This window comes from Lissotriton helveticus, chromosome 6, assembly GCF_964261635.1.
Source record: "Lissotriton helveticus chromosome 6, aLisHel1.1, whole genome shotgun sequence".
Taxonomy (NCBI): domain Eukaryota; kingdom Metazoa; phylum Chordata; class Amphibia; order Caudata; family Salamandridae; genus Lissotriton; species Lissotriton helveticus.
In genome coordinates, this window is record NC_136067.1 from 5159441 (window position 1) to 5177137 (window position 17697).

The window sequence follows — 17697 nt, forward strand, 5'->3', positions numbered from 1 at the left end:
TGAGGTCAAGTAGCAGGATAGATTATATTCTTATAGATGTTAGAGACTGGTACAAAGTGGTAGACATGCAAGTGACATCGAGATTGGAGAGCGACCACAATCCATTGTGCCTGCTCATTAATCTGGAACAAGGTGAAAACTTAACTAATCAGAAAAAGGGTGCTACGACACTAGATGTTGTTTCATCCAATAATCTCCGTCATATTAAATGGGCAACATTGATAGATAATCTCGGGAATATGCAGGCCTTAGATGAAATAGTTAGTCTAGAGGTCACCAGATTACAAAATCTTACTAGTGAATTAAATTTTAATCAATTGATTGAAGAGTCACAGCCAAAGTTTTTTGCTAACTTACAGAAGTTATTTAAAAAAAAAAACCCAGCAGAGGAAGGGTGCCAGACCACCAATAAAAAGAGCGTGGTATGACCACTCCTGCAGAGAAGCGCGTCAGAAACTCAGTATAGCGCTGAGAACTAAAATAGGAGTATTAAAGGCAAGGAATGATTATAGGAAAGCACAAAGCAAGGCAAAAAGACTGTGGGATGAGAATACATGGTTAGATCTGAAGAAAGCATGTGCAGCCAAGCATCAGAAAGAGTTTTGGGCCATATTAAAGTGGGGCAACGGGGGAATAGCAGACTGCCCGAAAAACCATGTAGCAAAGGAGGATTGGGTGGACTTTTTTAAACCACAATATGCAGACAATTTGCCTCCTCCAATTGAAACCCCTCCAGAAAGGGTATTTTATACCCAAGGAATATTCTCATTGAAAGACGCACATGAGGCAATGGATGGAGTAACCAGAGGAAGGGCGCCAGGAATTGATGGAATACCAGCGGATGTGTTTTTAACTGACAGGGCCAACTGGTGTAAATATTTTGTATGGCTTGGTAACGCTATTGCACAAGGAGCCATGATCCCAGTATCATGGAAGGGTGCGGAGATAATACCAGTTTTTAAAAAAGGGGACAAGGCTCTACCAAGTAATTATAGGCCCATCAGCCTTATCGACGCTGCACAAAAACTGATGGGCAGGATGATACAAAATAAAATACAAGCCTGGATAGATGATAAGGATATCCTCTCCCCGTACCAAGCTGGTTTCCGCCCCCTAACTAGCTCTGTTGACCAGGTATTCCACTTTTTAACTATGTTCTGGAAAAACGTAACTCTGACAAATGGTCCATTATATGCTGTCTTCGTGGATTTGAAGTCAGCGTTCGATTTAGTACCCCGACAAAAACTTTGGATTGTCTTGCGGGATCTCGGAATAAGCCCCGAATTGTTGACTCTGCTCATGAGGCTGCATGAAAACAACTATGCCCGGATTAGGTGGGGTGCCCAGGGAGATGTCACTGAATCCTTCCCGGTGGATCGGGGGGTAAGGCAGGGCTGTGTCCTGGCCCCCACCTTATTTTCCCTATACATCAATGGTATAGTTGACTTTCTAAAACAATTTACGACAGATGCCCCAATATTAGATGGGGAGCGGGTCCCAGTATTAATGTTTTCTGATGACACTTTGCTGGTCTCGCGGACCCCAGCGGACTACAAAAGACAATTAACGCCTTTGGTGACTTCTGTCGGATTCGGGGCTTGGAATTAAACACAACAAAGACTAAGTTTATGAATCTGAATCCTGTCAAGAAATTCAAGGGGAAGATGTATTTTAATGGATCTATACTGGAGGAAGTGAATGCTTTCACCTATCTAGGCATTTCCTTACAGTCCAACATGAACTGGAAATCCCATATGGACTCCGTGGTGCTAAAGTTCAATCAATTGGCAGGGGCAATAGCACAAAAACATAAATCTTCATTCACAAAACCCATTCAGCCAATAATGGAGATTTATAGTATGAAAGTGTTGGGAGCTTGCCTATACGGATCAGAGCTATGGGGTTTCACGAATTTGAGTACTTTAGTCGTCGCAGAAAGCAAATGTCTTCGACGAATGATTGGTGTACCCCAGAGCACTCCTTCGATCCCGCTACAATATGACCTCGGGAGGAAAAAGATAGAGGACATGGCCAGACTGCGTCCCCTCCTATATTGGAGGCGTGTAAAAACTACTCCTGAACTGAGTCATTATACAGCTGCTCTTATGGATGTTGTTAGCTCTGATCGTTTTCATAAAATATCATGGCTTAAAGAAGTTAGGAACTTGCTCCAAAAATTGCACCTAGACCATTTGTGGACAGCAGTAGACCCACATGTATTTCCATCTAAGGCATCATTGAAAATCTTTTATTGGGATATGATATTTAATATGGTACTGATTTCCAACCAATCATCCATGTTGACATCCCAGTTCTTGGATTTTAAAATTATGCCTAAATGTGAACAGTACTGGGATTTGATTTCTAAACCCCTAAATAGAAAGCTGTATTTTCAGTTTAGAATTGGCTCCCTACCCCTTAATGCCTTCACAGTCAAATGGTCCCCTGACAACGTAAAAACTTGCTCCTATTGTAAAGCACATGTAGAGGACATCCCACATTTTCTGTTTGTTTGCCCATTATATGCTGCCCCAAGAAGTAGATGGCTAAAGCCGGCTTGCAGGAATCTGGGGACAAGGAATTATTCAGAGGCACTAAGGATACTAAGATCTAACTGTGCCCCCAATCTCGCAATCGCTGTAGCCAAATTTATGGGGTGGGCCTGGATAATACGCACGCGCACTTTAAAATTGTAATTAATTATGGGAAATGTAATTTAACTTTGTAAGGCCCAGTGCTGTGACTTGGATTTTATAACGCGTGATTTTCTTAAATTGAAATATCCGCCAACACTGTATATCATGAATGGCATTTAATCTGTATTTTATCTTGTTCTTAAAAATTTAGTGTAGTATTTATTGTGTTTAGCTTAGGGAAACATGCTTTTATGACAGTGTTGTCGAATAAAGTATTTAAACTTGAAAACTTGATATTATCGGTCGACTTAGAAAAGGCATTTGACAGCCTAGAATGGGAATACCTTTACAAAGTGCTTAGGCGTTTTGGTGTGGGAGAGGATTACCTGAAGTGTACCACTGTGCTATATGCCTCGGCAATAGCTAGAGTGAAGACGGGCACACTAATATCGCCACAATACCCAGTAGAAAGAGGCACGAGACAGGGGTGTTCACTATCTCCGCTGCTATTTGCATTGGCAGTGGAGCCCCTCGCAATGTCAATCCGTACGGGAGTCCATTATGGAGGATTGCGGAGCAAGATTGGGCAGCAATATATATTGCTATATGCTGATGACTTATTGCTCTTTCTTGAGGATGCCGACGGGGCTCTAGTAGGAGCCGACAATCTTTTATCCAACTTTGGCGAACTGTCCGGCCTCAAAGTTAACTGGTCTAAGACATGCTTATTTCCAGTACGCAAGGGGGAGACCCAGCCCTCCACGACCAGAGCGGTCAGATGGGAGCCCAGCTGCCTGAAATATCTAGGGGTTTATGTCTACCACGCCCTTGCCGACGTATTGGAGGGAAATATTACCCGCGGCATCAGAGTGTTGAAGGACAGCATGTCCTTTTGGGCTACTATCCCACTATCGGTGGCGGGCCGGATAGCGCTACTCAAAATGGTGGCGCTCCCACGGCTCCTCTATTACTTCAGAACTCTGCCCATCTGGATTCCTCCTGCTACCTTCAAGCTCCTGAAATCCATGATAGTGTCCTTCCTTTGGGGGACGGGTCGACGCAGGGTAGCCTTAACAACGTTAATGAGACCTAAATCGGAAGGGGGTTTGGCGGTCCCTGACTTTGAACTGTACTATTTAGCAGCTCAACTGCAGACCTACACCCAGGAAATAGCACGCGAATTTCGAGGACCCGAAAATAAACAGGGCCTAGGAATACCTCGCCATGTGCTTTCTTTCATTGCACTACAGCAGAAATTAGACCTTCGAGATCTCACGCAAGAGGAGAAAATGATTAGATTATGCTGGAACCGTACACAGCGTAGGGCGGGCGTGTTGCACCCATACGCCCCCGAAATCCCGCTGGGAATGCTGACAGCATTACCACATGGCGGAGACTGGTCGCAGTTGCAGAGATGGGAGGAAGCAGGGATCCAAGTCTTGGGGGACCTCTACGAAAACGGAACGCTATTACCGTTTCCGGCACTCTTGGACCGATATGATCTGCCTAAAGGGGACTTCCTACTGTATTCGGCTCTCACACAAGCAATACAAGCGCATTGGACAGGAGGGCCCACAGACCCTAGAACTACAATGGCTTGCCAATATACTATGATGGCAGCGGGAACATTTAAAGCGGTCTCATGCCTTTACTCCAGAATGATCAATGAAGGATTGCCTCCTCTAGTGGCGCTGAAAGGTAAATGGGAAGCTGATATAGGCAGGGAGATCCCTGAGACAGTTTGGATGCAATTGATGAAAAGGGCTTGGAAGAGTACTCGCAATGCGCAATTTCAGCTAGTTATTATTATTATTAGGTTTTTGTAGAGCGCGTAGTCACCCATGAGTATCCCAGCGCTAAGATCAGGACAGACCAGAGGATAACACAGGGGGAGAAAGGAGCTAGTGCACTTCTACATTCTCCACCGAGCATACCTGACCCCGGGGAAGATCAAAAAATACTTTGCTGTAGATTCCGCAGGATGTCCCAGATGCATGGCAGTTGGTGTAGAATTAGATCATATGCTATGGACTTGCCCTGTCTTGACTCCTTACTGGAAAGCAGTGAGCGACACTCTTAACGAGATAACGGAGAGATGTTTAGTATTTGACATGGCCGTTGGGATTCTACATTGGTTCCCTCACACCCCTAAAAATAAGATTACGAGCAAATTTATAGATATGGGGCTCATCCTTGCAAAGCGTGAAATTACACGATACTGGAAGGCAGTGACGGGACCCACGGGCACTAGGTGGCGAAACGAGTTTCTTAAATGGGCTGATGGGGAAAGCATTTTGAGGTTCCAATCTGCACGGCGCCAACAGAATGACAAGGCTTTAGAAATGGCGCAAGCATGGGACGCACTGGTACAAGCACTGCACGATTACGACGCAAGGCACAAATTAGAGAACTAATACCGTGATTGGAGCACACCCCTATAACACGACAGGTACATAGCACGAACTATTGTCTGACGACTTCTGTGCTTACTAACCACCTTGACTGTAACATATTCCGCACACCGATGGTGGGTTTAGGGAGGGGGGGATTACTGTTTATTTTTTAACATTTATTGAGTAATTGGGCTGGACTAGCTAGATACACCCTTTATCGGGATTTCCTATATTTGAACCTATGCATACCTGGGTCCACCACTTAGGTTTATATAGAAAAGGGACTTTTTCAGTAACTTGTATGGCACAGGACATGTACACAATGATGTATGTTGTGTGAAATAAAAAATTTGTTTAAAAAAAAAAAAGAAGTCCCAGTTTATTTTCTAGGGAGAGCAGAGCTGGAAACAAAATGTTCGGTTGTTCGATTGGTTCAGGGGGGGCGTTAAACTTGAGAGAGAAAGCGTGGAGAGGGGGTGGATGTAGAAATAAAGTTGGAGGGAGACTCGTCAAGAGATGCTGATTGCAAGTACTTGGTGCAGCTGAGGAGGAGAGAGAAGTATCTGTACATACATTGAATAAAATAGAAGTATTGACTACTGGCTGAGGAAGAGAAAGGTGTGGTCTGGAGTGGGAGGACAAGGGGGAAGGGGGTAGAAGTGGGACATAGGAAGGCAGAAGGTCGGGGTAGAGAAGAGGGAAAGTTGGAGAAGGTGCACAGGTTGGGTGAAGTCAGTGTATGGTGTGAGAAAGTGCCCTCTTTCTGCATGCTATGCCCCCACTTTTTGCTGAATTTCTGATGTCCTTTGACTGAGTGTGCCCTGGGCTCCTGCTAATCAGGTACCCAGGGCCGGTGTTCTTTCCCTAAAACTGCATTGAAGCCTAAACCCAATTGTCATCTCTGGCCACAGGTAAGCCCCTGGTAAATGGTACCACAGGTACCCAGGGCACTGTGACCAGAGAAGACCTCTAAGAGCTGCAGCACTTATTGTGCCACCCTTAGAGGTCCTGTACCCTGACATAATCTGCTGACTGAGCGTGTACAACAAATGCTTAACCCTGTCCTCTGGTACTGCCTCACTGCTCGACCACACTTCCACAAGTAGAGAGGGAGGTGCTAGCTAACTTTACCTCTGCCAACCTTTGGGGTTCCACTGGACTCTGTGCACACTATACCTCACTTTGGTATGGTATATACAGAGCCAGCTTCCTACAGTGACTTATAGGTTTTAAGTGCAGCATCCTCAGATATAAGGAAACTTATATCTGTTGTAAGAGGTGCTAGCACCAGCTCACACAGGCTGCAATGGCAGGCCCGTGGTCGCAGTCTGAGTGGACTCCCTTGTGTGGCACAATACCTGCTGCAGCCCATGGGAGACCCCTGGTGTGCCTATGCCCTGTGTACCTTAGTACCATATACTAGGGACTTCGAAGGGTACACCAGTAGCCAATTAGGAAGGCACCTAAGGACTTACAATAGTCCAATTTCAGGAGAGAGCACAGAGACTGGGGTCCTGATTAGCAGCATCCCAGTCAGACTAGTCAGAAAACAGTACGACACCAGCAAAAAGTGGGGGTGACCATGAAAGCAGTTCCTACTCTCTCACAGTAGGAGGGCAAACTCCCTGCAGCCCTCTCTCCCCAGAGCCTCTAAACTCTATGAAGATCACAATGAGATTCTGGATAAGTAATTAAGGTGCCTCTTGTTTTTTAAACCATTTTATTGGGTTTTCATCATTTTAGGATCATTACACATTGTTATTAACCATGGGTACAGGCATAGTAATGAAAGACATATCACAAGTACTGATTCATAGTGACAGGCAGGGGCAATAGTAAGTGACAATGTGAAGGGGTTGAATGCTGCTCTAAGGGAGCTAGTTTTCCCAAAGAGGAGGGGGATGTCCTCCCACACGTGTCTCTGATAGCGGAAGAAAGCGAAGAAGTAACAAACTGTAAATTTGGGGATGAACCGGGGAGAGGTGGCAGGGGGTGGGGGTGTGTATGCATACTTTTATTGTGGTGCCTCTTAATAGCAAAAAGAAAGTATTCTGAACAGTTGTACTTGTGGATATCGAGACCAGGAATATCGACATAGAATGATATAGGAGGTGGGGGGGCATAATATTGAAAAGTAAGTGCTTATCGGGAAGTATAGATTTACTATCCCTAACTCCACATCTACGTACCCTGAAGATATGTGCACCGCATACATGTGGAGTTAGGCATAGAGTATCTATACTTACCTGTTGATGTTTTTTAAAATATTTTGCCCGCTATGGTCTCTCCCACCGATATTGTGGGTGCACACCGTGTGAACTCTGTAGTGGGGGCAGGAGTATAAGAGTGGGGAGGTGGGCAGGGTGGTGTCAGGTAGAGTGTGTGGAGTGTAAGGGGAGGCACCTGCGAGCTGTAGCTGGGCCAGAAGGCCACCACCCTCCAGAGCTTCTAAGCCGCCGTGGGTGCCGGGCCCAGCATCAGCAGCAGGCCCTGGTCAGGGATCGTCCAAACTCTCCACAGCGCTTTAGAAGAGGATGGGAGCCCGAACCAGCGCGACACAAGCAGCAGGACGTGCTCAAACATTGACAGCAGCCCACAAGGTTTTGGACGCACTGGGGCAAAAATGCGCTCTATAAATACAGCTAACATAACATAACATAACAAGGTCCAATCTCAACTGCCTGGGGTCCCTGTCCACAGGCCCATACTCTGTGAAAGGGAGGCACTTCTTTCTTTTGGTCCAGCCTCTTGGGCTTGTGCAAACATCTGCAGAGATGTCTGTTCAGATCGTGTGGGTGTAACCCCTTCGCCGCGGGGGTAATTCCCCCGCTGTGCTGGAGGGTTGGGGGCGCGCACAGCTCCCCGGTGCTCTTGACGAGCTCAGCTTGTCATGAGCCACGGTGGCCGTGTGCTCATGACGAGCTGAGCTCTTCAGGGCCACACCCATTTTCATCGAACGCTCAGCACAGCGGGGGAATTATCCCCGCATGCGAGTGTTGGAACTGTTATGACGAGCTCAGCTCGTCATGAGCCCACGGCCACCGTGGCTCATGACAAGGTGAGCTCGTCATGAGCACCGATAAGGTTAAACTTTATAGATCTTCTTTACCCTCTGTAATGCTGAATCCTTTAGGACACTGGTGTAGTGGCCTCAAGTGTCCTTGATTCAGCAGTGCCTTGTCTGTGTTGCAGGATTCCACCTAGGCAGACTTCTCCCAGAGAGCTCTGTTAGTGCCCGACAGGATCAGCAGTGTGAGCTTCATTCATCTGCACCTACTCAGGACGTAGGATCTCCTAACCCTAATCTCTTTGTGTGATGTTTGGTGCAGTTCGCACAGCAGCAGTCATAACGGGGCAGATTATCATGGAACTGCGTTAATGTTATCGCTGCTTTAGCGGCAGGAATCGGCGATAATGGGCTTGATAATAGGCCCTGGAGAATTCCAATAGAAGCCCGGGTTCTGGTGTTAACCTGGGCTTCTATTGGAATTCTCCAGGGCCTATTATCAAGCCCATTATCGCCGCTTTAGCTTTTAACGCCGTCCTTGATAATATGCTTCCACGTTCTTCCACAAAAGGGTTCCTCAGACTCTTCTGGTCACAGGGATGTATGGGGTTCGTTGTTTATCCAAAACATGCCACGGTTTCGGTTAGCTGCTGTGTGACACGTTGATGTTGTCAGGTACACACGTGAATGCCTCTGTGTAAACTTTGAGTGACACTGTGAAGTGAAATGAAAAACAGTTTATCTAATGAGATAAATATCTCAAGTTGCTCTGTAAGTCAATAGTAGTCCAGACATTAAACCTAACAGCTGCCATGCTCCTGGAGTGCTTTTGCAATGTCGTGAATCGAACCATTTTGTAATCTGAAGCGGGTACTTGGCAGCTGTAGGCGCTAATGTTGTTCCCACTGCGTCCCTCTGAGCCCTGTGCTGGGGAAAGATTTAAACCAAGGATTGACCGTGAGTGACAGGCGTGACCTGCCCAAAGTAAGCGTGCCCAGTCACAGTCAGCCTGACGTGTAAGATGTGAACCACTCTCCATGGACTTCACCGGCCGGTGTTGAGGGTCCCTGGGCTGCTGGACATAGAAGGGAACTAGGACAGTGAGCGAGGTAGTGGCCGCTGCTCCCTCGTCTTTACAGGCGGGCAACCTCCCAACCCGCTGCCTCCATTCTTTACCATTCGCCGCTCTCTTTTACTTTGTTGTCTCTCTCCCCCCTTTCTTAGTGTCCCACTCTTTTCCTGACAATTCCCCCATCTCGTTCTCTCCTTCCTCTTCACTCAATCCATCTTTCTCTTCCTCCATCGTCTCCTTCTTGTTCCGTGTCACTTGTGAGGCATTTTGTTAACTAAAAGGGGAACCCTTAGCTTACCATTGGTTGGCTTCAATGTCACTTTTATTTGTTACCTCCTGATTGGTCAAAGCGGGCCAGTTTCATTTTGCCTTTGTTTGGTTCTTCTTGTGTGGAGCACAGACCAAGTACTGATAGCTTCTTTCTGATTAGTTTCCATCCGCTGTTTTCACTGCGATTGAAGTTCTTTTGTCCCCTCACCCCATTGTCTTAGTTGTTGCTTGCTTCTCTGACATACAGCACTCCATAGGAGTGCATGTGTTTCCTACCTGTCTCCCCCAGCCCAACAGCACGGTATAATGCCCACAGGGGTTTTAAGGTTGCTGGCTGTGCACTTTCACATCTGGTGCAGCAGTAGAAGTGAGAGAGCAGCCTGCACGTGATGTGCCCAGACAATGAGGAGAAGTCAGTACCACTTATTGCAAGCAGAGCGTCTTATAGACGTGGGCAGCGGATTATGTGATATGGCAGCTGACGCTTGGATGCAAGATACGTACAGACGTTTTTTTGATAATTTATCAAACCAAAACTGAGAACGGCAAACCGAACCTCTTCCCATCACATGGGAATTTTGTTAAACATTGAAGCCTAGGCCAAGTGAAGTAGCGTGGTAATATGATACGCACAAGATCACACAATCTGCTCAGCGGGTGGAGCGGGATACATAAGCAGATCTTTTGGGTGTGAAATCTGCAATTTACACTCAATCCCACAACTCCTCCACACTTTATTAATGTTTACAATTGTTTCTTTCCATTTTCTGTGTTCCACTACATTAAGAAAGCAAAATATAAGGGGTCGGTGTTAAAATTCTGCGTCCCCTGCTTCATGCCTGACATTCCATGACAACTTCAGCGAACAGAGACAACTTCAGCGAACAGACGCCGGACACCACCCCTCTCGCCACCACCACCGACAAAGAGCCGACCATCACAACCTGGAATCCTGCCACCGTCGAACACATTACTGTGACCATGAGGAACACCCACTCAGGAGCCTCCACGGACCTCTGCCCACCGCACATCTACTACAGGGCCGCCGCCACCATCACACCCGAACTGGGACGTACCATCAACGCCTCCTTTGAATCAGGCATCTTCTTAGACACCTGGAAGCGGGCAGAGGTGAAACTCCTCCTTAAGAAGCCCATGGCCGACCCGAGAGACCTGAAAAACTATTGGCCCATATCTCTCCTCTCCTTCGCCGCCAAAGTCACAGAGAGACTCGTAAACACCCAGCTGACAGCCTTCATCGAAGAGAACTCCATCCTGGACGACTCCCAGTCTGGATTCCACAGCAACCACAGCACTGAGACCGCCCTCCTCGCCGCCACTGACGACATCTGCATACTACTCAACCAGGGACACACTGGGGCCCTCATCCTTCTGGACCTCTCCGCAGCCTTCGACACCGTTTCACATCGCACACTCGCAGCCAGACTGCACGATGTGGGAATACAAGGAACCGCCCTCGAATCGATCCAATCCTTTCTCTCCGGCAGAACCCAGAGGATCAGACTCCCTCCATTCCTATCTGAACCCACCGATATCAACTGCGGAGTACCCCAAAGGGTCATCACTCAGCCCCACGCTTTTCAACATCTACATGGCCCCAATCGCCGCCATCATCAGACAGCATGGGCTCAGAATAGCATCCTACACCGACGACACCCAGCTCATCCTCTCCCTCACCAAGAACCCCGAAGACACCAGACTCAGCTTCCAGCATGGAATGAGGGACGTCGCCGCCTGGATGAAAAGCAGTTGCCTGAAGCTCAACTCGGAGAAGACAAAGGTCCTCGTCCTCGGAACTTCCACCTCCGCCTGGGACAACACCTGGTGGCCGTCCGCCCTCGGGAGCCCATCCAACCCGACAGACGACGCTCGAACCTCGGAATCATCCTCGACTCATCCCTCACCATGACCTGCCAGATCAACGCCATCACCTCCACCAGCTTCAACTGCCTCTGGATCCTCTGCACGACCTTCAAATGGATCCCCCCCGAATGCAGAAGAATAGTCGCCCACGCTCTCATAACCAGTAGACTGGACTACGGCAACGCCCTCTACACCAGAATCAACAGAACTCTCCTTCACAGATTTCAAACCATCCAGAATGCCACAGCCAGACTCGTCCTTGGAACCCCACGGCACAAACACATGACCCAACACCGACGAGACCTCCACTGGCTCCCCGGTCGAGAAGAGGGTCACTTTCAAGCTCCTCAGCCACGCCTACAAATCCCTCCACAACATCGTACCCAAATACGTCAACAAGAGAGTCTCCTTCCACGTACCCAAGAGGAACCTCTGCTTCGCCGACCTCGCCCTCGCAGAGACCCCCGCATCTGCCGTACCAGAGCAGGAGGAAGAGCCTTCTCCTACATCGCAGCCAAAGCCTGGAATATGCTCCCAGTCAACAACTGATGCTCCCCCACCCAGCACACCTTCAGGAAGAACCTCAAGGCCTGGCTTTTCGACTGAACTGGAGCTGCACCCCCTCCTCCCCCCAGCGCCTTGAGACCCTCACAGGTGAGTAGTAAGCTTTATAAATCCCTGATTAAATGATTCCTTTTTATAATTCAAATTCTTTTTTGCTGTTAGAAATGGTAATACAGGTACTAGTAACAGACACAGTTTACTAATCGTGTGGCTCTATGCACATACAAGGATCATAGTGCTGAGAAGACTAAAGCTCCAACATTGTAACCAAAGCAGATACAAAGCCGTCTATAGGTATAAGGCAAATGTTGCATTCACTACAAGTGAAGTTTACATGAATAATAACTTGTACCTCTTTAACATAATCCTTTGTTTCCTGGTGTGCTATGTAAAACCCCAGGCGTGGCTGTAAATAACCGATGCTACCAGTAGCCACTTTATGAACGGGCACTCGCATGTCAACCTTTCAAGACTGAAGGGCTGAGTTTGCCCTGTTGGGACTCTAAACTATAGCCTGCCTTTCTAATGGTCGAATGGTCAAAGTAATTGGACACACTCTGCGTGTGAATCGACCCCGGTGTGGATTCACAGGTGATTGGGCCGAGGGGACGCCTTGGTGTAAGTGTGACTACAGGCTCGCCTTGCCCCGGAGCACCTATGGTGCAAATGTTTTGTCTCATTTGTGTTGCCAAGCAGTAACAGCAAGTAGGTACAATACATCTTTTTATCCTTAGCCTGCAGAGTGTGTGCAGTTACTTTGCGTCCGCACTACGCCAGGAGTGGAATCATGGAGTAAGATCCTTACTCCTGAAGAAGAGCCATGGGGATGGGCTTGAAACATGTCGACCACTAGAAGGACAGGTACATTATAACTAAGGCTCCCAGCTTTCCGATTACACTGATCTTTACAGATAAATACAGACAGAAAACAATGTGTTTCTTTCCTGGACCTATTTTTAAAAGCGGAGAAATACTGGAAATAGTACTATTTTGTGAAAGACTCTCCATGCTGTCTTTCATGAATTCAGGACAAAAGCTGAGCAGAGAGACAGAATGGGGAGGTACAAAACAGGATCAGATTTCCTCAAATACAGTTAACCCCTTCCATGCTGATGACGGCCCCAGTCCATCATGCATCACGGTGGGCGTGTGCTGATGACGGCTGGGGGTCGTCATGAACCCGCCCACTCATTAAAACGGCCGCACAGACGCAGAATCGTGGCCGCGCCCAAGAGGTTAACATATATTTGCACTATCGCACTAATATGTTAACCCCTTGGGCTTAGTGTTTTGTTATATGTGGCTGCTTAATTTGCTAAAACACAAGAGGTATCCACTTATGAGTGCACGGATAAGAGTTAAATACATGTGGGAATGTATCCTTTTACAACTCCATTTATTCTCAAAACACAAAAATAAAAATGGATAAATACCAATAAGATGGCGAAAAGATAAATATGGAAAAATACAGATGGAAATGTTTAAAAAATAAATACCATGAAACCGGGAGCCCTAATTATGACTTGCACATTCTATTTTCTCCTCGTTTTGTAATTGTACCGCCCTGAGGGCGGATTAAAGTATCTCTTACCTACCAGGGAGGTATTTTTAAACCTCCAAGAACACTCCGCCCACTTCTATTCTTTTCATCATTTAGAGCACACTGCTTAGTGTTCCCTCGTAACTCGCAGGTCGCAGCACGCCCCGTTCTGCAGCGGAAGGGGAGGAACCCTATGATAAAGCATGCCACCAAGGGGCAACCCCGGTAGGTGAGGGTTAAATAGAAAAATCAAGAGTGTACCCTCTCCTGTGGAGGGTTAGCACACAGAGCACGGACGGGCTCTTGTTTATGAAGGTAATGTAATTGGTGCGCGTATAAGGCGCTCCAATGGCTTTGGGCCAAGTTTGTGCTATAAAAAAAACTAAAAAAAGTCTGCTTGTCACCATTACTGCTACCTTTATAGCACACTCCACTTTTGCAGCCCACCCTAGACACAGAATGGGGGAGCAGAACACACCAGTTTATGTTTTACAATCCATTCCATGCTCAGTAAATACACGTGGAGTCTGTCTGTGGATGCTGTGATGGGAGCCATAGGGTGAAGAGCTGAATGTCGGGGCAGCACACGCATGTTTGTGCTTACACAGTGCCCATCCCTAAATAATACGCAATCCATAAGAGAAGAGGTGGACTGAGCCAAGGGGAAGCTGCCAAACCCATGAAAAGCCCTGGTCTCAAAGCCGCCATAATAAAGGGCACAGACAATACCACGCCATACACAACCGAAGCCCTGCGGGCACTGCAGACCCACCGGCTCAACAGTAGAACATTGAGAGGTTTGGGTGACCTGTCAAGCTGTCCATCACATGTCTGTACCGCAACCGTACCCATCTCAAAGAAATACCTATCAGACAGCTAGGAGACTTGAGCCATTCACATACCACCACCGCCACCCTACTACCAACACCTACAACCACCACCCCCACCACCCTACTACCAACACCATACCACCACCACCACCACCACCCTACTACCAACACCCTACCACCGCCACCACCACCAACACCAACACCAACACCATACCACCACCACCACCACCCTACTACCAACACCATACCACCGCCACCACCACCACCCTACTACCAACACCATACCACCGCCACCACCACCACCACCCTACTACCAACACCATACCACCACCACCACCACCCTACTACCAACTCCAAACCACCACCACCACCACCCTACTACCAACACCATACCACCACCACGACCACCACCACCACCCTACTACCAACACCATACCACCGCCACCACCACCACCACCCTACTACCAACACCATACCACCGCCACCCTACTACCAACAAAATACCACCAACACCACCACCACCACCCTACTACCAACACCATACCACCACCACCACCACCTTACTACTAACCCCATACCACCACCACCACCACCCTACCACCACCACCCTACCACCTCCACCCTATCTCCATCTTACCTCCCACCTTCACCCTACCTCCACCCTACCTCCCACCTACCCTACCACCTCCACCCTACCACCACAACCCTCCCTCCCACCTACCCTACCACCTCCACCCTACCTCCCACCTACCCTACCACCTCCACCCTACCACCACAACCCTCTCTCCCACCTACCCTGCCACCTCCACCCTACCACCACCACCCTACCTCCCACCTACCCTACCACCTCCACCCTACCTCCCACCTACCCTACCACCTCCACCCTACCACCACAACCCTCCCTCCCACCTACCCTGCCACCTCCACCCTACCTCCCACCTACCCTACCTCCTCCACCCTACCACCACCACCCTACCACCACCACCCTACCACCACCACCCTACCTCCCACCTACCCTACCACCTCCACCCTACCACCCACCTACCCTACCACCACAACCCTACCTCCCACCTACCCTGCCACCTCCACCCTACCTCCCACCTACCCTACCTCCTCCACCCTACCACCACCACCCTACCTCCCACCTACCCTACCACCTCCACCCTACCACCACCCTACCTCCCACCTACCCTACCACCTCCACCCTACCACCACCACCCTATCTCCCACCACCCTCCCACCACCACCCTACCTCCCACCACCCTACCACCACCACCCTACCGCCACCACCCTACCTCCCACCTACCCTACCACCTCCACCCTACCTCCCACCTACCCTACCACCTCCACCCTACCACCTCCACCAAGGCTCCTCCCTTTCACCTCTTTTGTTTAACCTCTACATCGCCCCCCTTATTTTTTCTTTACAGCAGATGGAGGTCAACGTATATAATTATGCGGATGACCTCCAACTTGTTTTCAATCTGTCTTCTTCCTCTGCTTCCATTTCAAACTTTCAGTCTATTATGATTTTTATCAGGGACTGGATGAGTCACAACCACCTGAAGCTCAACCCGGATAAAACCGAGTTGGTGTTGACAGGTGGTTGCTCCAGTCCCTGGTCTTCTCTTTTTTGGCCCCTTTCCCTAGGCTCCCCCCCGGTCCCCTCTACCTCGGTTAAAACCCTAAGTATTAAACTTAACTCCCAGCTCACTCTTCACTCCCAGGTTAGTTCTGTGGTTTCCTCTTCCTTTCTGTCACTACGCACCATCCGCAAGGTATCTCGTTTTTTCTCTTTTGATGCCTTAAAACTGATCATCTTGGCGATGGTCATCTCCCGCCTGGATTACGGCAACGCCCTGTATGCAGGCATTCCGGCATACTGTCTAAAGCGCTTACAACTGATCCAGAACCAGGCGGCACGACTGGTGTTCAAACTCCCTAAATATCACCACGTTACACCCCTTCTTAAATCCCTGCACTGGCTCCCTATCCGGGAACGCGTCCAGTTCAAGCTAGCTTCCATCACCTTCCAGGCTCGACTGGGCGCGGCCCCGGCTTTCATCACATCAGAGATCGTTCCCTATGTTCCTACCAGGGATTTACGATCATCCACACAATCCCTGTTAGCAACCTCCCGCTTTCGGAGGAAGAAATGGGGAGGATCGAAGTTCGCTACCCTTGCCCCAGCTATGTGGAATTCCCTGCCTCTAGAGCTTAGATCTATGACCCATTACCCTCAATTCCGCAAGAAACTTAAGGCCCATTTATTCGCTCAATTTTTTTAACTAGGTTGGTCCCTGTTCTGATTTTGTTTTCCTTTAGTTATTTTCTCTTTTTAGGTCTCGCCCTGGAATTAGCATCCAAAGGATGCTTTCAGGGACGGAGACGTATAGTCAGCTGTCTCGAGGGAAGGACGGACGAGAAGGTGCACGAGCGCAGATTGCACCTCGTGGGCGCGCAGGGCGCCGTGCCCCTCTCCTGCCTCGGAAGCAAGCACCAACACGCATGCGCATACCCAGAGACACACACACACACACACGAGCACCCATGCACGCACCCATACATACAGAGAACCCACCCCGCCGTCGCATACACACACATGCGCGCACACACACTGCATACACACACTGCATACACACGAGCGTACATACACACACGTACGCATACAGAGAACCCACCCCCGCCGTCGCATACACACACACACTGCATACACACACGCTCCCCTCCCCCCTTACCTCAGCAGGCTCTTTTCTTGTCCTGTTTTCATGTGGGCTCCTTCTGTTCTGCTCCCGATGGATGGATGGGCGGGCGGGTGCCGAAGAAGCGACCAAGAACACTCTGCGCCTGCGCGGAAGTGCACGCGCCCGCCTGACGTCACTTGTTTTGATCGTTTACTATTGGTAATGTTCCTGCGCCCCGCAAAGCAAGAAACTACATTTCCCTGTTGGGTGTTTAAACTGAGCGGAAACACTCGTCTTCATAATGCGAGCTTTTAAGGTAATTTACAGAACTCGGTTTTTCTTAAAGGAAGAACACTTCTTTCTCCGTATGAAAATGTGCCTTTCCGCCGCATCGTTACTGTGGTAGAAAAGCGAACTTTTCACACCGTGTTTTTCTAACCCATTATCAAGATTAGACCCCATACAATTTTTAAATGTCGTTTTTTTTACACTATTTTTAGTTCCACATAGAACACTTCTTTCTCAGTATGAAAATGTGCCTTTACGCTGCATCGTTACTGTGGTAGAAAAGAGAACTTTTCACGCCGTGCTTTTCTAACCCATTATCAGGATTAGACCCCATACAATTTTTAAATGTCGTTTTTTTACACGATTTTCAGTTCCACATATACTTGAAAAATGATCCATTCTGCAATATGTAGAACCTGTATGTCATAGGTTAACGGCCAAAAACGAACACGATAAAGTGATTTTTTGATTTTATTGATATGGTGTTTGAATGATTGCAGATGGCTGAATGGTGCCCGAGGTGAGAGGG

At 48.4% G+C, this 17697-nt stretch overlaps 1 protein-coding gene across 1 annotated transcript in view; it reads right to left on the reverse strand.

Moving 5' to 3' along the window:
• The window catches only part of MEA1 (male-enhanced antigen 1), a 63850-nt gene extending 46893 nt beyond the window's left edge, over window positions 1–16957 (reverse strand). Inside the window, exon 1 of the mRNA XM_078647247.1 lies at window positions 16935–16957. The gene's annotated coding sequence lies outside the window, so the exon portion shown is untranslated. The remainder of the gene's footprint in view (window positions 1–16934) is intronic.
• Window positions 16958–17697: the final 740 nt, after the last annotated feature.